The sequence below is a fragment of the Cheilinus undulatus genome, linkage group 12 (genome assembly GCF_018320785.1).
Source record: "Cheilinus undulatus linkage group 12, ASM1832078v1, whole genome shotgun sequence".
In the NCBI taxonomy this organism is placed as follows: domain Eukaryota; kingdom Metazoa; phylum Chordata; class Actinopteri; order Labriformes; family Labridae; genus Cheilinus; species Cheilinus undulatus.
The window spans coordinates 29,098,631-29,119,653 of NC_054876.1; the positions used below are offsets into that span (position 1 = coordinate 29,098,631).

General features: G+C 38.8%; 1 protein-coding gene across 1 annotated transcript in view; it reads right to left on the bottom strand.

Moving 5' to 3' along the window:
* Nucleotides 1-18,991, bottom strand: part of LOC121518469 (serine/threonine-protein kinase TAO1-like) — a 47,443-nt gene extending 28,452 nt beyond the window's left edge. Inside the window, exon 1 of the mRNA XM_041800793.1 lies at nucleotides 18,459-18,991. The gene's annotated coding sequence lies outside the window, so the exon portion shown is untranslated. The remainder of the gene's footprint in view (nucleotides 1-18,458) is intronic.
* Between the last annotated feature and the right edge of the window lie 2,032 nt (nucleotides 18,992-21,023).

Sequence of the window (21,023 nt, forward strand, 5' to 3'; positions counted from 1 at the left end):
TAATCTAAGTAAGGTATTCCTGGTTAACCAAAGGCTTAATATCATCAGCGGTATGGAGGGATTTTGAGTATGTCATCGCTACGAGTAATGAAGAGGCTGAAACAAAGAGAACTGTTCAGCTGAGCACCATAAACACGGATGCAGCAGCAGCAGCAGCAGAGAGAGAGGCCGGGCAGAGCTGCGGACTTTGATAAACTACCTATGACAAATCCTCAGATAAAGATGGATTGTAGTAAACACAGAATCACATCGTACAGAACAGCATGGACCGCTTGGAGCTCATAACGAAGGCTCTGTCTCTTTTCAACATAGCTGGTTCTTAATGCTCAGGATGTCCTGGCTAATTAGCAGAAGTGGTCTTGGATAAGCCGTTAATGAGAGGAGGACTGGACCGGACTATCTGCTGTGGAATTTTTGTCTTTTCGAGACTAGTCCAAATAAACTAGGATGGTTGGATTTCCAGCTTTAGCTGAGGTTACAATTATATCATCATGAGGACTGATATTAGCAACTGACAGTAAGACTCATTTTTCATTTGAAATGTAGAGTTCTAACACAGTGTCCAGTTAACAGAGCACTGTGGAGTTATGTTTGGATGCTTTGTTGTTGTCGGTGGAGGATGGTATTTGGCTGTTGGAAGCTGTTAAGTCATGGTAGCGGCCAAAGTGCTAACAGGCTAACGGTGCTAATATGAAGCTAACTGTTGTTGTTTATGAGTTTAACGTGGGTGTGTATTGTGTAACTGACTGCGTGTGTAAAGAAAAGTGCGCAGCTTTCATTTTGATACTTTACACCACTTATACAAAAAATAAAAGAAAGTCTTTGTGCAGTCATTTCAGAATATCAGATTTACGTGTTTCCTGCTGTTAATGCAGCAAAATAATGTTAAAGCAAATGTCCAGTAGTTGTTCTAAATGGCCGGAATTCTTGAGGACTGCTCGTCATTTTGACCCAGGACAAAAAAGTCTAGCGAAAACAATGTTCGGCTATTAGTTGACTAAAGGCAAAATCTGACAAATCAGATTTGACTACGAAAATCCTTAGTTGAAGACACCTCTAATTGTGATACTTTAACTTCAACACTTACAAATTTTACATTTCTGTCAAGTCACACTCATTTGTGTCATAAGCCCCAAAACTGCTACATTCACACTGCATCTAAAATTGACCCAATTCTGATTTTTCTCTGTTCACATGACTCATATCTGAGTTCTTCTGAAAGTGTAACAGCATAAGGCACAGCAAATCTGATCTTTTCATAGTGATGCTTATACACAGGCAAAACTTGAGAGGTAGTATGATAATCAATCTGTTTTTAATAGAATTTTGAAGAAATGGCCAAATGTGACCAAGGAAGGATGTGGCTGTAGTGCCAAAGGAAAGTGAAAATAAAGCTACGTTTAAAAGAGGCAAATGAGTCCAATCAACATAGCGGTCGTGATTGCATGTCCGTTTTACAATGAATTAGACCGAAGGATAAACCCGGCTGCCAGTTCAGTTCATCTGTTCAGGTCCGTTTCGGTAATTTTCTTTACCTTTTATTCATAACGGTACAGTGCCAGAACTTCCAGGTGTTCAGTACCACTCATTGGTCAAATGCAAATCTGATTCAAGTGACCAGAGTAGAATATCAAACAGGCTGAGAGAATAAAAGAGTCCTACGATGGCAGTTTGAGCAAGGTAGGACAGCAGTGTCAACAGCAAAGTAGACAGCTAACTCCATTCAACCATTCAGTTTAAAGTTTAGTTTAGTTTAATAAGTTTATTTGTGTCAGGGACAATGTGCAAAATTACATTAGTCTCAAAAAGAGAAAAGATGCTTTGTACAAAATTTAGCTCGCTAGCTAATTTCCATCTGTAAAGGGGACATATTATGCTAAAATCTCTTTTTCAGGCGTTTCTAACAAAAACATGTGCCCCTGGCCTGTCCACAATCCCCTGATGCACCAGAACCTTTCCCCCCCTCCACCTTTCAGAAAATGTGTGCTAAAACAAGCCATTCTCATATTTTCCCCTCATGATGGCATGTGGGGAGTAAGCACTGCCTCCAGGTCCGGTTGGCCCTCCCCACTTGGAATAAAGTTCTGCCCTCCACTCCTGATCTTCCTCAGCTGGCAGCTGAGAGGAGGATCAGGAGAGCCACATTCATTTCCTGAGAGTGGCGTCATCAGGGGCGGAGTCAGACAGCTCAGTAACATACTGAATATAAACTTGTCTTTAAATATGCCCCCTTCAATACAAGCGAGCCTAAGCCACGAGAGACAGCATGTCTGCTTGAAACAATCATCTACTGTAATACCTCTGCATGCACAGGTGAACAGAAAAGGCTACTGATACCTCGGAGCTACCTTACCCACAGAGCCACACTGAGTGACAAACACAGACCTGTCAAAGAAGTACAAAACACAACAGGTTTGCATAGAAGTGAGCTGGCTGGCCCACTAACAGGAGGACGATGGGCTGCTAAATCATGTTACACGAGAAACATTGCGTTAGCAAATTTGTACCACATTGCTTCAACCCTACCCTGCAGCATAAAAAGCTATCAGGCTTACAGGAAAACCTTAGTCCTCACACAACTTTACAGTGCTAAATTTATTAGGTGTCTCCTTTAGGTGCTTTCAAAACGACTGAATAGCTAAATAGCTTACAATAAGGCTACTAACTATGTTACGTGTCACTGTGTTGGCTCTATAGGTAAATGGTAAGTTAAAAAGGCAAAAAAATCACTTTAACTCTATAAACCTATCAGTATCCAGAGCAAATATAAAGCCCTGGATAAATACAAAAATGAAATGTGATTTGGTCACTGGAGCAAGATTTTAGTGTACAAGACCTGCTCATAGACATATACATCCTATTTGATTAACAGAATAATTAGGCATTGTGTAGGCCAGGCCTAAAATACAAAATATTTTATGAATTAAATATTATCAAATACAATTTTTTTATAGAATCACATTTGATTCAAACTAACTTTGATGTACATGAATTTAGGTATTAACCCCTACATCCCATCCTCATACTCAAATGAGGATATTATATTTTGGGTTCCCTGCATGATTACTCTTACATTTTCTTGAGCTTTAGCAACATGCACACATAAAAAATAGGGAAGAAATGTTTTCTTTTCTTTCAGGACATTTCCAATGTTTTACACCAGTTTGGTATAATTGTCCATATTGTGTTACATAGTTTTGTCTTTACTGTGTTATACAGTACAATAGACCCACTGTCCTCATAAGCAAAACATCAGAATAGAGCATTAAGGCCTTCAGTGTGGACATAGCCAATGAGAAGTATGGAGGTCTAGTAGAAGTGAGTCAACTATTTGGGTAAATGTGTTAACAGGGCATTGTACTGGGCCATTTTTCTGTTTAAAATATTGACATTTGATACTACAGATACACTAAGTGCACCACAGGTCAAGAAAATCATATATTACGGTGTCATTAATTTGTCCAGAGCCTAACTGGTCACAAAAAAGTAACTTTCACAAACTGGAAGTAAATTCAAGTAATATGTCTGTTAAATAGATGCAGTATTTTGTCCATTAAGCTCAGCCCACATTCAGTTGTACTGTTTTCCTGAGACATCAGCTTTATCTTATTCTGTAAAGCCATACACTAAATTTCACAGATACACAAACATGTTCTATGAGAACAGGCTTGAATGTTCTCTTCTATTATGGAGGGAGTAAACAAAAAGTAAGGATTGCTGATTGGGTTCACTTGCGTATATCTTTAAGAATTTGGTCACAGAAAAGGCTAAACTACTCAAATGTATGCAAAAATCCAAGAAATTATAATCTAACATACTTGAACTGTGAACCCTGAGTGTTGGGCAATCCAAGAGAGCATTCAGTGTGTTGCAACTTCACAACAAAACAACATTTCTCAACATCAACACAGAGAGAAGGCTCTGCTTATTACAATGGCATAGTAATGGCACTGTTTAACCATGATTAATGTTTCAGACATTATAATAATACAAGATTTAAAAGGTTATCATATAAATATCTGACATTCAGTTCATTTTACAGATGATTGCTTCTTTGTGCAGAAAAAGATTTTGATAAGAAATGAATGGCTCAAGGTTTGGATTGTTTTTGTGTAAAAGGCGTAAAGGCTTAGACGTAGTGTTGACAAAGTGAAATCACTGCTGTACTCTAAATGATTAATTTCCTAGCACAGACAAAACTGACTGTTCCAGCTCCAAAAATAGCCTGAAACACAGACAGAACATGAACATGAGTACTACCAACTGAACTGTGTTATCATACCTCTGCTGTCAAGGCTTTCGGGCCTTTTTAACTATCACTAAGACCTGTCCTTCCAAACATTTGGTCATACTTCCTCCTTACTACTTTGCTTGATTCGGCACATTGATTTGCTAAGAATTAAATGTGACCCCATACAATTACAAGCTAGGTTGCTAAAAGCCAAAAAATATTACATAAGGGATTTACTGAATATACACATAGGTAATATGAAGCAATGCTAGTCTTCTTCTAACAGCAGTATGGTGATTCCCATTTTATCAAAGCTGCAAAACTTTAGCTGATGAGGATAAAGATATCTATAACGACAAAGCCAAACCATTCGCCTCCATACACAATGCATCAGTTTTAGTATTTTCACACATACACAAACTTTCCAAACAAATCGGTGGGCCGATGTGTGAAAGCAGCAGGAATATTCAGTATGAATAAATCTAGATGATGTCAGGGCACACTGTCCTGAAATTTTCGGGACTTCATGGTAGGAAAAGGCTACCTAGGCACTAGGGTTGTGCATCTTCATTGGTTTCATGATTCCATTTGATTACAGTCAATAATCCATTTTGATTTGACTGGATATCACAATGCATCACAATTGGTTGCGGGTTCATTTAACTATTTATTGTTATGCACTGTTAGATATACAGAACATATTACTTGTCTAAGTAATCATTTACATTTACCTGTGATCAGGGTCCAAAACTAACACTCGCCACTCACCAATTACGGGTAGATTTTGTCTCTGGCTGGTAAATTTTTAAGACCACTCGCCACTCTGGCGAGTTATTTTTATTTTTATTTTTTTACCAGCGAAAAATTCAATTTTTGGTTACTGGAGAATGATGCTGGTATCGGCTGGTTTCCTGGCAGAGTAATGTGTATTTCAGGCTGAGACAATCTTTGGTCACGCAAGTGTGTCAGTCATAACGTCATTCACAGTGCGCCGAGGTGGATAGCTGGTAGTTACTGTACCTGTACCTCCTTGCAGTGTTGCTAACTGAGCGACTTTGTTGCTATATTTAGCGAGTTTTCAGACCCCTTTAGTGACTCCTTTGCAAAAAAAAGCGACTAGCAACAAATAGAGCGACTTTTTCTGGTGTTACTGGAGACTTTTGAAGACTCTGACATGAAAGCACGTATCGCTGTAGCACTGAAGGTTGTTGATAAACTGTCATTTCCAAGATTTGACTATCTCTTGTGGACATCCTGTTTCTGGACCATCAGGTAACGAGTACCAAACTAGTATGTTTCATTTTCATGCATGGTGATACTGAACTTGGTATCATATCAAAGTTAAAATTTCCATGTTGTGACAACACTACCCAATTGGACAGTTTGCTGTTGTATCATGGCACCTAAAACAAGAGCAACCCATTGTGCAAATAATTATAACTGTGAACCTCCAACTTACAAGTTCCCGCTTGGTCTATGGCTGGATCCTAAGGCTTCTAGATTACTGCAAATGACTGTATTACTTGAAAGATGCGCTAGATTAAATTCAACATAGATGTTTTACATTAATATAAACTAATATAAAATGTCTGGGTTCAGCTGCAGCCAAAAAATTTACAAGCACCACCAGAAAGCAATTATAATGTTCTATCACTGCATCAGTGCAGAAACATCCACATCACAATAAATGACTGAAACAGTACTATTAGGTACTGTTTAAAGTCTTTCATCATGTACTTCTAACATCATTTTGTTTCAGCCTTTACAGCACCAAAAGCACAATTTCTTTCTTTCCCAAAAAGCTCATAATTTGACCTTTCATTGCAGAAAATGCACCAACAGAAATGATTATAAAAAGAAAGTGAAGAATGTTGCAATGCAATAAAGAAAATGTTAATTGTATCATTAGCACATGTGCTTTAAAAAGTCTACTGAACTGCCGTGTGATTGTTCTGCACCAACCAACTGTATCATGATAAAACTAGACCAAATCAAAGTCTTTATTGATGGCTTTTGGCCTTTTGAAAAAAAAGGGTTGACAGGCAATTGTTACATTGTGTTGTAAAAAGAGCCCCTGACTAAAGTGATCCTTACTAGGCGATTCTGATCTCCTGGTTACCACTGAGACAAATCTAAATATGTGTAACCCCATCTTAACTGCTTTTTCACATGAAAATTATCACACATTTTGGTTTTTAAAGGTTTGAGTTGTCCAGCAGTTCACGGTTGTCTCACACTGGACACGATTAGATATTAGCTAGGCTTACTGTAAACCAAATGATTGCATTTCAGGGTATCTGTGCTCTTTCATTTGACTGACTGCTAAAACCAAATAAAAATAAAATAGTATAGCCAATTGAAAACTTAAACTGCCCCCCTTTGTTTTGGTTTTCAGCAAACAAGTAAATTCATATTTTCTAAGCATATCTTAGACATAACAGGAATTAGTCAGTGTTTAAGCAATGTTGTAACTACGACAACCACTGACACAATCAACAAGAGTCACCAGTTAACATGGTAACTTGTTAAACCATAACACCTGCTCTCATGCAGTATAGTAGACAGTGAGCATTTTTTACTTACATGTTTTGTATAGATACTTTTTTGTTACTTATGCCCATACGTTTGATTCATATTAAACAATTGTATAATTTAAGCACAAATAAAAATGCATTTTCTTCAACACATTTAGAATCTTCTGTTGTCTAACAATTCACAGCTCCTGAGTGTACAGCTGACAAGAAATCATAACCTCTTAATAACAAACAGTGTATGGGTTGTGAATCAGAAATCGGTTTAAATAGAAAAATATATCTGAATCAACTAGTGACCCAAATAGAAAAATATATCTGACCCCCCCCCCCCCCAGAATTGGGAATCCAATCGTGACATACCCGCAGATTCACATCTCTAATGTTCAGTCTACATGATCAGCCCTGTGAGTGAAACTTCTAGTTAAACAAAAGCTCACTGTGTTGTGACTCAGTCTTTCACACACTGCAGCACGCACTTGCAGCTGTAATGTAAACAATGTGCCATTAACTGAGCATATATGTGGTCATAGCATTAAGGAGCACCGGGACGAGGTGCTGCTGATAGCAAGAATACAATGCTCTAAGATTTTAGGGGTGTAAATCACCAGTTCCATCCCAATACGATACGATATTGATACTTTGGACAACAATGTATTTTCCCATATCACAAAATATACCATGATACCATTTTGATTCGATTTGATATGGGGCCCATATGAGGCGATTTCGTGTTAAAATTTCAGTTACAGAAAAAAAAGCTTTCCTGCAATTAAATTATTGACAAGTCTCTGTATTTAATAAAATATTTCTTTAACAAAAACAACAAAGACCCGATTACCTTTAAATTAGGAACACAACTATAAACATTTGTGTTAAAACATGTTGATTTAAAACAGCAAACATGTTCAGTGCCAAACGTTTTTATTCCCTCAAATCCTCAGATTACTCTAAAGCAGGGGTTCTTAACCTTTTTGACCTTGGGGCCCAACCTTTCAAGTACAGAGGGACCCGGGGCCCATTCAAATTTTAACACTGAATTGGTAATCATACTCTTAATTTGATTTGTATTCAATAACTACATCTAATGTACCTACAGGTGATCAGACCGAAGAGGAAGAGGAAAAGAGACACGAGCGCTGCTGTGCTCCTGTTAATGTATGAGTATTTAAGACAATAACAGAGAACTGTGCCTGTCTCTACAGCCTTATGCCTCATATCAGCGAATATGTGACACTGTACCTCATTATTGGATTTACCAACAAAGAGATTTATTCTTTGCCACATAGTTAAACATACAGCGTCTATGATCCACTGTTAATAATAAGTTTCCACTTTTTTCTCATCATTTCGACTTTAATCTCGAAATCGTGTTTCAACTTTATTCTCGAAATTTCGACTTTATTCTCGTCATTTCAACTTTAATCTCAACTCGCCCAAAATTATTTTATCCACCAAAAATGGCCCGAATCCGCTCCCGTACATTCATCTTCATTTTTTCGCTTAACAAACTTATTCATAACCTCTGCTCCAGACTCACAGCTGTCTTCTTCTGCTTGTTTGAGCTTGTTAGTCAAGTGACTGACACATTACTATACTAAGTGGCGGGGAGTTGTATTACAACTGAGCGTTTCACAGTCAATACTTGCTCCTCACGGCCCTCACGGCCCACAGGTGAAAAAAAGGATTTTTTTTTTTTTGGTGGCCCACTAACAGGCACTCGCAGCCCATGGTTGGGCCGCGGCCCCATGGTTAAGAATCACTGCTCTAAAGCACCAATATTGACTTTTTCTGCAATCCTTTATAATAATGATCAAAAAGTTTGGCCCATGTTTCCACTTCAGATTTTTTTTTCCTTAAACTTATTTACACACGTGGACTTCAACATACACCTCGGCTCTATATCAGCCCTTCATACTTTACACAGGATAAGATTTAAATAAGGTTAAATATGGGGCATATGATGTTATAGTGATGAATCTTTATTATTTTTTATTTATTGCTGCCTTGATTTTAATAAATGGAGGGTTTAGACTGGAGCAAAATTTTATTATAAAAGACGCTCTTGTGGTGAGCAGCCTCATAACAAGATGGGGGTGTGGGGGGTGTGAAGAGAGCAGCTGTCCTGCTTAAACCACGTTAAATTGGACAGCTTATATTTTCATTATAAATCTGACGTGAGACTGCGAAATAAAATCAGTCTATTAAAGGAGACATGCAGCCGCAGACTTTTCCCTCTCAGCAGCGTCTGTGTGAAATATGTCCACACAGTCGAGAGAGGAGAGGAAATCCTCTTTCCCCCAGTTGCAAAACTTTAAGCCACTGCTGCTAGTTAGCTAGCTTGCAGCTAGCTTGTTAACGACGCTGCCTGGGGCAGAAACTGTCAACAGGCTTGCAGGGGGAATTTCCAAAAGATAAACGTAGCTTGAATCATCTTTTTAGATCAATGCTTTGACTTTCCATCGATCTGATTGGATCATCAATCCACCAATCGATGTATTGATATACATCAATGAATCATTACATCTCTATAAGATTTAATTAAAAGTTAGATGGTTAAAAAAAACCCTGTTACCTAAACTTTTCTTTCCTCTCACTATATGTAACAGTCCATGCAGTTTAATGCTGCATTGTGTTATACCACTGACTGTAACTGTTCTCTCATCATCTCCCTCCATACATTGCTGTCTGTCCGTCTCCCTCATATCAGGCCGCTACGTTAATGCAGATATGTACTGGCTCGTTAAGCAACCAAAGGGAACTACAGTATCTACGGGAAGAATTATTAAGGTAACTGTTACTCGAATGTAACATCGTTTAGACAACGGGACTTCATAAAATCTTAAGTCCGTCGGAATCAAGTTTGTAGTCTTTGAGTCTTAAAGTAGTGACTTCAGCTGTGAGCCTTGTGCACAGACACTCCTCTCTCTCCGTGACTCTCTGGTGTGATGAGGTAAAGTAACTCAAAGCATGGATGAGTTTTCTAGTAGGTGCGTGTGTTACGTGCAGCTGCTTTAACATGCTGTTATTATTTAGGAGGGGGTGGGGTGAGTGTTTCTGAAGTGAGGCACAAGTTGTGCCACACTTTAGTGATCCCCCAAAATATATTCCTCAGATATACGTTCCTCTTTCTAAAAAATACAGCATATTCAGTCAAATTCATTCCATTTCCACGTTAAATTGTAAATTCCATTTTTACTGGTCAATTCCGTGATTCTGTCCGCGATTCTGTTATGTGGAAATCATAGGGCCCTATATAAGGGGCACCTAGACTCTGTCTGCACAGTGCTTATTTCTCTAACTGCTGATGGTGATATCAGACAGATTTTTTTGTATTTTAGTCAGGGAAATTGGTAAACTGGGGATTTGGGGTTTCTTTATGTCTAACATTGCATTTCCTGAGATTTATTTATTTTATTTATCTTTACTTAAACTCGAAAATCATTGAGGTTGAGCCCTCATTTACAATGACGTCGAGCATAAAAATAATGAAAATGTATGATATCAGACATATTCAAAAGACATAAAGTACATTAGCAAGTTAAAAAATACATCATATCAATCAGAAAAGGCACATCAAAGTCAGGTGACACAAGTGCAATCAGAGCACAAGAAATTCAGCAAGAATGATTTGAAATGCCCCACAGTAACCAGTCCTTAAATGGTTCTTAAAAGATGCGACTAATGCACATGCACACATAACAACTGCAAATGAAAAACGATAGGGATGCATCAGTTCAACATTGCTAACAATGGTAATCATCCTGTTGGCAAACATCAGCTTTCATGTTACAGGAACAGATATCAGTAGCCAGTGTTTATCAGTTGTGTAGTTTACCCATTGGTTGAATCAAGTAAGAATTTTTTAATGGGCAGACAAAGTGGCCACTTGGACAAACTCTGATCTGTTCATAGTTAAACTCAAGACAAAATGTTGTTATAATAGGAGTGTTTCACTGAAATGTGATTGAAAAACACTTCAGTATAATTGTCAGCAATAGATCATACATTGGTATCAGTATTAGCCCTCATTTTCCCAATCGATTCATCTAAAAAAGAAAAAAAAAAAAAAAGATTTGTAGTTCAGCGCTGTTTCAAATAGCAAATGTTAAAGCCACTTTAAGTATGCTCTGGTATAACTCAGGTATCAGGGCCCACCAACCACATAGTGTCCTGGACCTGTTCAGTCAGGCAGGTTCAGTAATCCATACTTGGAGAGAAGGATTACTCAAATGCAAAACAAATGACAACAAAAAGATCTGTGTAAGGAATAGATTTCTATCTTTGACAGAAAAGTAAGGTTAGAACTGTGCAAAATAGAAGTACTCCTTATTTCGATGCTCCAATAATGGGTTCAGTATGTGGGTAAAATCAATCGGGCTTCTCCCTCAAACACACAGAGGCAGAAACAGAGCACTGAACCTGAGCTACAAGACTGAATCCTGAAGAGATGGACTGAACTGCAAGATGTGCATGTACACGCACAGGTTATCAGAAAGAACAACATGTCCAACAAACACATCCAGTCATTTGTTTTGTTTGTGTTCAAAGAAAGATATTCTCTTTAACTGAATATTCTGACACTGTCAGACCACAAAGAAGTCTAATGAAGAAGCAACCACTGCACAAAGCAGTGGGCGAATGTCACAGACAGGATGAGATAAAGAGAAAATGGAGAGGGATGATAAATAATCAAATACTTTATTGATCTCTACAGTGAGACTCTTCACTATGCAGGGTCAAATCCAGAGGAGAGCAACCCCCAGAGCAATCCTGCTATCTGCTGGATGATCAAAATTCTAAGAAATGATGTGTACCAAAGTGACATACTAAAGATCTCAGGAAAAGCTCATCAAAACCCAACCTACCATCACTGCTTAAAATCAATAAAAAAACATTCTAAAATTATTGCCATCATTGATCAGATTACAGTGTGATGCTTTTGTTGCCTTGAATCACATAATTCAAAATCTTACTTTTGCTTGCCACAGTTACATTTAAGACACTCATGCACTCAAAGACAACATATGCTATTTGATACATACACTTTCAAATGTCCTTCAGCAAGATGCTAAATGCTGTATTGTTAAATAATTCATGAAAGGAATGCACTGAGCTGATACATCTTGAGCCAGACTGAAATGCTTTAACAAATATTTCCTTTACTCTTGTTGTCATTAATAACCATATCATGTAAATGTTCACAACACTAAAATGCAGAATATCTCCTGTCATTTGCATACGTCCCAGAACTTGCATGTTTAATTTCATGACCTACATGTTCACTGTTGTTAAAATGGCGAACACACTCTGTTTCCATCCCCTAAGAAGGAGGGTGGGTGTCCGTGCTCCTGCTTCCCAGACTGATCACAGATTGTGTTTTTTGACTGAGGAGAGGAAGTGAAATCTCTCCAGCTACCCCATGTTGATGTTGCTATAGAAATGATGGTGGAAGAAGACAGGGATGGAGAGACGGTACACTAAGAGGATTTGACCCATCCTATTTCCCTCACAGAGCTCCATTTCCACTTTTGTGGTTGGATAAATGTCATGGGCATCAGCATCAACATCACATATGAGTTGCCTCTGAAAAAGAAGATGAGTTTCAACAACAATATGCTGGCATTAAACACCCATCTTTATAAAGATTTCTCAGTGGATGTGGCTCCCAAATCAGACAGAGGCACAACCGGATGTAACTGGGTGTGTACTGACAAGAGACAGAATCATTCAGAGAACTTAAAGCATCATTGACCCATTTCCAAAAATGTTTGGATTTTGATCCAAGAACCTGAATCAGAACCTGATGAAGATAAAATGTTTGCATCATTGAGACAAATGCAGACCCTCACTACCAAGATCATTTCAAATGTCTGTATACTTGGAGTCATCTGTCAATCAGCTGAAAGAATGATTATTGGATTTGCCTCTCTCCTATGACCTTGCAAAGCAGATGGGTTTGCCAGACTCCATGTCTGTCATCAGGCAAATCATTTGTGCCGAACTGTGCATTGTTCGGATCAATCAGCATCTCCAGGGAAGATTGAGGCGGTAGCTATGGGTGGGGTTTTGTTTAATTAAAAGCCATTTGCAAAGCGGGGATTAGCTCGGACGTAGCTGTAGCATAGCGTCAGTTTTGCTAGAACTGGACCAAGTTTCTGTATGTGATAAAAAAAAAAATATATATATATATATATATATAAAACATTAAAAGCTTTTCATTATGGGAAAGATGCTTTCGCTCTTCTGCCGACCTGCTCCGGCATGAGTTTGTGAGAGTTACTGGAAAAAAAGGTTAGCTGATGGGTAAGTGGTTCTCTTTGTGCTCTTTCTGCCCTTGTCTCTCGTCTTGGTATCTTCTTGATCTGTGTCTGTTTCATCTAACCTCGTGGTTTCTAAATGTTTTCACTCTCAATCAAAGATCCCAAGCAGGTGCTTGCTAACTCATCTAAAGACACTGGCTGACTTTGACTTCATTTTTTAATCTGCTATGACATTGAAGCTATTATCAATGTCTGTTGAGTTAAGCCTAGCACACACTAAAAGATTTGGAAAATCTTAACTGATTTTAAAAAATGTGAGAGTCTGCACACACCTAATACTAAGAGACTCATTCACAAACTACCACAATTTCAACTCTTAAAACTCAAAATCTCTAAACAAGCAAAATGTGGCTAGTTGTAGCTACCTGGTACATGCACTGCAATATCGACTTTGGTTGAACTCCTCTCCTTGTCAGTTGGATTGTGGTAATGTTTTACAGGACACGTATAAACACAAGAGCTGTAATGGTATCGCAGTGACAGATGCATCTCAGTATCATGGACATGTGACAGTTTTAAACGACAGCTTTTTGGGTAAAAAAGTTATTTTTTTTTAGCAGAGCATGGTGTAGGGAATTGGAACCTACAGTCCTTTACGCTCCAATCGTTTGCTTTATCTAAAGGTGCAGAAAATGGCGGAAAACCAGGGGACAGAGTTTTAGAGATTGTGGAGGCATTTTGGTTTCTTGGTGACAAAAAATGACAGGGAGAAAAGATAACGGACAAACAAAAAATAGTATGCAGACAATGCCAGACTGTGGTGACACACTTGAGGAGGAATATGGGCAATATAAGAAGCAACTTCGCAAAGAATCACCCAGAAAAGACTCACAACGATGCAAGGAGCATAATCCGGCCAGGCCAAAAGACGCTGAAGGAACCCCTCTTACCCACAACAGCGCAAGGGTTCAACAGATCAGAAGGTATATTGATGAATACATCACCAAAGACCTACAGCTATTTTCAGTGGTGGAAAGATAAGGTTTTAGAAGGTTAGTAAACACTAGAGCCAAAGTAGAAGTAGCCTAATGCGGATCTACAACACTTTTTGTATATACTGTAATATTCAAAGCGTAAATGTTGATTAATAAAAGCTGGCATCACTGTTTTTACATGTATTCATTTGTTGTTTAAGGTTGTTGGGGTTTTTTTTATACCACAATAAATACCATACCGTGGACTTGTTACTGAGGTATTATCATACCGTGAGATTTTGATACCATTACATCCCTAATAAACACTCATGTTGTCAACAAGTTGGTCCTCCATTCCCTACATCTAGGCCTGGGCGATATGGCCTAAAAATCATATCACGAAATCTTCTTGCCTTTGACAGTAACAGTATTATATCACGGTATTCCAAAATTAAAAGGAGATAACGTTTTTCAACCCAAATTCAGGTGTTATTAACCCCTTCTGCCCTTAAAACAAGCCTTTCATGGCATACTCAATTTATGTCCAAGCATAGGAACACAGAAAAATTTTTTTTTTTTTTTTTTTTTAATTCTCTCTAGGTTTACGTCTGTCTAACTGAATTCAAAGTTTCACTTTTCATCTCTATCCTGATTTGGTGTGTTAAGCTGCTTATGACTTGAGCATATTTCCTAGTGAAGGCACTCACAATAAAAATGTTTCAGAAAAATAACAGCCACAGACTTTTATTGTGAAGGGCTTGGTGGAAGTACTGTGTTTAGCATTGAGTGAGCTTAGCTTTGGCTGCTGTACCGGAGAGTTTTTGTTGCTAGTTTGCAGCAGCTTTTCTGACCTCATTCAACATCGCAGCCTGAATCTTTAGCTCACTGTGGACTTACAAAAGAAAGCTAAAAATTAAAAAAGACTTTTAAATGGTTGTTTAAGCCATTGTAAAATGAAGAGCTGCAGTGCCGGGCTCTCAACAAACTGAGACCAGTTTGCAGTACAGCACTTAGCTTGTGTTATCGCCCCGGGCAGGCTGACAGAGATGGCATACTGACGTTGTTGCAGTACAGCCGTCAAACTTTGAGAGAAAAAAACACATGTTTGCCTGCATACCGTTCTTATTTTCAACGGCAAAAGCAGGTGACATTCGGTTAGTTACCTGGCTGCACGTAATACCAGAGCTAAACATGCTATTGACTAGACTCAGCCTGAGCTGTCCCTCACAAATCTCTTGCTCTGCCAGTTGTGGGTGCGAATATGCCTCGCGCATGCATCACAGCACAACGTAGGCATTTAAACCGTTGAGACAGTGTTGCAAAAATCTATTCCGCGGCAAAGATTTTACCAGTAACGGTATTAATACTGGTTTACCGCCCAACTCTACCTACATCCATCTAACTTATGCTTCATGTTTACTATCATCACTGTGGTTGTTTTTGTTGAACTTCCTTCTTCAGTCGGCATGCTTCCTTCCTGATTGGTTATCACTCCATTTGACCTAACACTCCACACATAGCATTCTTTTAAATTATGTGTTGCCGACCTTGGTCAAAACCAGAGGATATCATTCCCTGATTGGATGCTGCAGAGCAGTGGGCCTTCATAAAACTACAAAATACCAGTGGAGTTTAATAATAGAGAAAAAAGGACCTTAAAAAGATGCTGATCAGACATAACAGACACCAAAAAGAATAAAGACTGTCAGTTTCTGATAAGTTGGAATGGGTTTATTTTATAAAAGTGCTTGATGTGACTATTATCAATTAAATACTGGGCCTAAATTCAATTAATCAATATACCAGTAACAGAGTGTATCACTCATTTTTATTTGTTTTCTAATTCACCATCAAACACAAAATGTTTATTTTAAGACTTAGATTTTTAAAAAGAAAGGTGATTTGTTCCATTGTCAGTTGTTTCCCCTGTTTATTTAATCATGAATAGAATTAAATTCTGTGAGATTGTCAGTCTGTCAGTGGGAAACATTTTGAACACCAATTGTCATCTCAAAAGTTTCTGTAAGGCTTTTTTGTCACCGATTGTTGGGTTTCAACATTTTTATATGATTTAATTATTCTCCGAAAAATGTAGAAACCAGTGAATAATTTACACTAATGCTACTCTATGAATAAAATATAAAATACTGAGTTCACATTCAGATTATCTTTAAATAGTCCAAAAATCAAATGATAAATATATTGGCTAATTTTAAGGTATTGTGCCTGAAATGGTCTTTATGCTTTTGTTCTTCTATAATAACTGCAGGTTGTTCATATTGAGGTGTTTGTAATCAGGTTTAAGACTGAGATGAGGCTTTTTTTTTGCTGAAACAATCAGCTGTAAAGCTTACTTACGCTGTCATCAAAAATGGGTGGGGCTTCATGATGCTGCAGAGAAAAGGACATCTCATGTCTTTTAAAAACATATTTCCTAAGATATCTCTCCCTCCTTTACTTTCTTACCCCTTTTAATGTGTGTCTGGTGGAAGGGACTTAGGCACAGTGTAAAGACTCAAGAGAGACACCCATGGGCATAAATTAAAAGACTTGAGGAAGTCTTTTGAGCAGACTGGGTCCAGTAAAATCAGTCTTGGCACCTCACACAACAGCAAAATCTGGTAAAATAATCCTAAGAGCCATCAGAAAATGGGGGCTTTGCTTACTTTAGTTAGAAGAGGGGAATCAGGTCCTTAAAAGGACCAATTATCTTGTAGTGTGTAACCCACTTTAGTCAACAGAGTTGAAACATGAGTTATAAGGACATTTAAGAGCCTTTGATTTAAAAAGAATTACAGTGAGAGAGATAAACAATGACCAGCACATTTCAAATCAGTAAATAAATATAAGATGTCTGTACTGCATTGGATCATATCGTTGAACCAGCACTTGTTCTGCAGTGGCTGACTGTCACTGACTGACTGGGATGTAAAGCAAGCAGAGCAGGCTTTGCTCCAGTGTCTAATCCATTTTTCCTGGGAGACACTTAAATCCATTATGCAGTAGCCCATATACAGACCCCCTGTTATAACACCAATGCACAGGAACACACAACTTTGCATCAGCTTCTTTTAGTGCATTGAGATGCTCACAGTAAACACCAAGTGCATGCATACCTCTCATCATCACCTAGCTGACACTCTTTGAAAGTAAAGAAGGAGAGCTGTGAATGCACTTTGGTTCTCATGCAGACACATCACTGAACATATGACAGGTGTACATATCAGTACAGGTTACAGACAGCATTGGCTAAGCAGGGATGTGCAGCTCAGAAGAGATCTGTGACAACAGAGTAAAAGGACAAGTCGTACCTGCATTTTAGATCAAGCCCATTGGCTGCATTTGTAACATGGACATTGTGTTCATCACGTACTAAAGACACCAACCAAGATAGGCGGGCTGATGCTACTGCAGAGACGATCAGAACCTGCACAAATAGCACATACAATGTACATAATGAGAAATGGTTTACGTTTTTCGACCGGCAAACCCTAGACATCAAATCTGGCTGATCACACCAAACAGAGCGCAACGTCCTGGTGAAGTTGTGTCATAACACGCGATTAAAGCATAATCACAGTGTTGTCAGTGTTGTGTAGCTGATCCACTGTCATGCATAAGTTACAGGGCGAAGTCACAGATAAGCCAAGCAGAAGAGTAGCTTGCTGAGTGATAGCTGCTGTTACGCAATATCAACACAGAAAACTGAGGAATGCGACTCACGTCAGTGCACAAAAAACAGCCATCAGCGGCAGATTGATGCAAGCTCTGCACGTCGCTTACACAACGATTATCATCATGATTTGTCAGACTACCCTTGCTAATGCTGCTTGTAAACACAATGGCAGGGCATGTTAGTTTCGAACGACAGACATAAAGAGACTAAACCAATGTCACCTACCGTCACACATCTAGCTAACGAGACAGTATGTGACTCGTGATGTCCCCCACAGATAGCCAAACTTTAGAAACGGACACATCCATAGCCGAGTTTCACTTCACGTACAGCCACACTGGACAAAAACAGAAACGAGGGAGTGGCACCGCTTGCAACGATAGTTGCATAAAGCGGATTAGCAAGCTACTGTAGCTAGCTAACGTTTCTTGGGTAAAGCAATCTGTTACCATTATTTACAACTAACCAAATTGATAACAATTTAACTCGCTAGCTTTGCATTGATATTAATTGTTGTTGCGCTACAATGGTGCTCAAAACCGCACCTCCGTGCTTACCGAGTTCATTGAAGTTGCTCTGTAAGGTGGTCTAAAACCTTTCGATGCGTCAGACCATACAAGTTATGACAGTAACTTTAAGTTAGCTGGTGAACAGCACCCCCATTTAGCTGGCTAGCTCACAAGCTAACCTACGTTAAATCAAACTCCAGTGCGGCATGTAGCGTTTGACAACCAATTTACCCATCGTTGGTTAACAGAATGCTAAAGGCATTTATCAACTCACCGGGTCAAAATGAATCCACACGGGCTGGAAAGTAGGGTAGGAACCGCTGATAAATCCACTCACCCTGTACACAACAGAGTTTGGTAGCCGACGCAAAATCACAGACGAGGCAATGCAGTCCGGAGAAATCAAAGTGTGAATTCGCAAGCTAATAAGTTAGCATTGCTAATGCGTTAGTCTTAGCGCAATGTTTCCTAAACCCGATATACAAACGGCCACGCTGTCAACAACTAGCCTGTTTCTTCAGTTCACCAGTAACCGTTGTGCCAACATGTATGCTGGCAGTCCGCTTGAATAATAAACATCAATGTGACACCAGTGGAACTGCTAACGGCTGTCAAGCGTTTACTGTCTCAACGAACTGGGAGGCTGTCTGCGGATCAACTAGCTAGCTAGCAGCTAACGTCAGATAGTGGCTAGCAAAGTTTCTCTTTTCGATAGGCAGTTCCCTAAAAATGGCGGCGAGGAGAATCACCTCCCCTCTATGGTTAAGGAATCAGGGAGCAAATGAATCGAAAAGCACTGAGTCAGAGCTGTACAGTTTTGCTCTAACAGAGGTGGGAGTACACGTGTGACCGTTTTGGAGAGTCCTGCTGATGCTGTCCAGCTGTATCCCACTGGGTAAATGTAGCCCCCTCCCTTATCTCAAAGTTTGGATATGCTGTACCATCCAGCAGCTGCAAGTATAGGTGTGTGGTCTGGATGGAGGGAGCAATAAAGATGATGACAACAGCTACAGACAGTGACAGCATGTCAAAAAAGCATTTAGAGACAGTCAAGTGTGTGATATTTCCCTCTTCACCTTCTGTTGAGTGTGTTTGTTTGACCCTATGCACTCTGTCACTGAGCTCCTAACCTGATTAACCTGATTAACAGTTTCAGTCTTGACCTCTACTATAAATAACACCCTTTAACTAACAGACAACAATGAAAGTTTGTCATTTATCCTCAAAAACAGATGTCCCCAAGGTCCAACCAGTATTTGATTTGAAATGCACAAGATCTTTTTCTAGTTTGACAACATCTTTTAATCCAGTGAACAGTGTTGTTGTGCATTGAAAAATAATTACAGTACATCATTTAGATCTTTCAACAGACTTGTCAGTTTGCATCTGCTCACTTTAAAATGATGTGCTACTCCTTAAAGTCCAAGATTTGTCTGAATTGACTTGGTGTTACACTATTATGTAATATAAACTATGGTAAAAACAGCATAGTGAGCACATGAAGATGCCAGATGATGCAATATCTAATTTCAAGGAGGTTTATCACCTCAAAACTACGTGCCCAAACAGCAGACACGTTTCCATTTCTGCCACATCATGTTTTGTTTACATCAGGGGTGCATACAAGTAGCCATGTGTGCAGCTGTAGCCTGTTTTTATTTTTCCACAAATATTAACCTTGATAAACTAGTTCCTGCATGAAAAACAACTTGTTACTCCATCAGTACAAATGTGACATTACATCTCAGAGGATTACACATTTAGGTGTAATCTGCATGAGAATGCATAGCATGTATGCACTGTGCATGGCAGCAGAGAGGTTAAAGATGGGCATTCCACAACAGACTGCAGGCAGAGGGACCAATCAGCTCGCAGAGCAGGGCTCAGACGGCTTTGATTGGTTGCCTGCTAGCCCTGTTGTCATGATGATGGGAATCAGGTCCTGCCTGTATGGTCTGTATCCAGGCACAAGTATACTGGAGCAAATGATATGGATGGATACGCTGCAGAACTTTGTGTCCTGAGAACACACTCTCACAAATCAATCCATTAATCCTAATTTATGTAAACATATGTTTCTTTCAGCCTTAAGCCTCAAATTTATAATGACTGTGCAACTAAAGAGCTTCAGTAATAATACTCTTTATTATAGCGTCTTTTGCACTCATCATCTCTGGTCACATGTGCTATTCGGGCTTGTATTAGTTAAATAGTTTAATATTTAATGCTCCACATAAAGAGAAAAAGAGATCTCAGGTGGGGTGCAGGACCTGTCTGCCTTGACATTGTCAAAATTATATGTGCATATTTTTTTTAAGTCATGATTAGAAACATAGTGTACAATGGTGTTTTAGGGCCAATTAAGAGAATCTGTTAAGTCTTAAATACTGATATTATAAACTCAAAAACTTCAAGTTTTAAAATTTACAACAGCGTAAAGTCAAAAATTCACAAGAAACCAAACTGAAAACAGTGGTGGGATTTTCTAATTTTGGACTATATAATCCCCAAAATTCTAGATTAGGGTTCACATCCTTTTACAACTGTTGAAGCCAAAATGTGTAATTTTTTTCTCAGAAATTAACTTTTTAAACTTGAGAATTTAGATGTTTTCAAGACAATTAACAGCTCCTCCCTATTTTTTCTACAGTCTCAAAAACAGGTGTATGCAGGCCTATTGTGTTGATACTTTGATGAATGAAAACAATTAAAATTGAGGTGTACTTTTTTCAAGTGGTTCTTGGGGAGGCTTATCTTTCTTAGATGCGAGTAGGGGGGGCCCTACGTTAAAGGTTGGGAACCACTGATCTAAATCAACAAGGGACTCAAGTGATCTCAA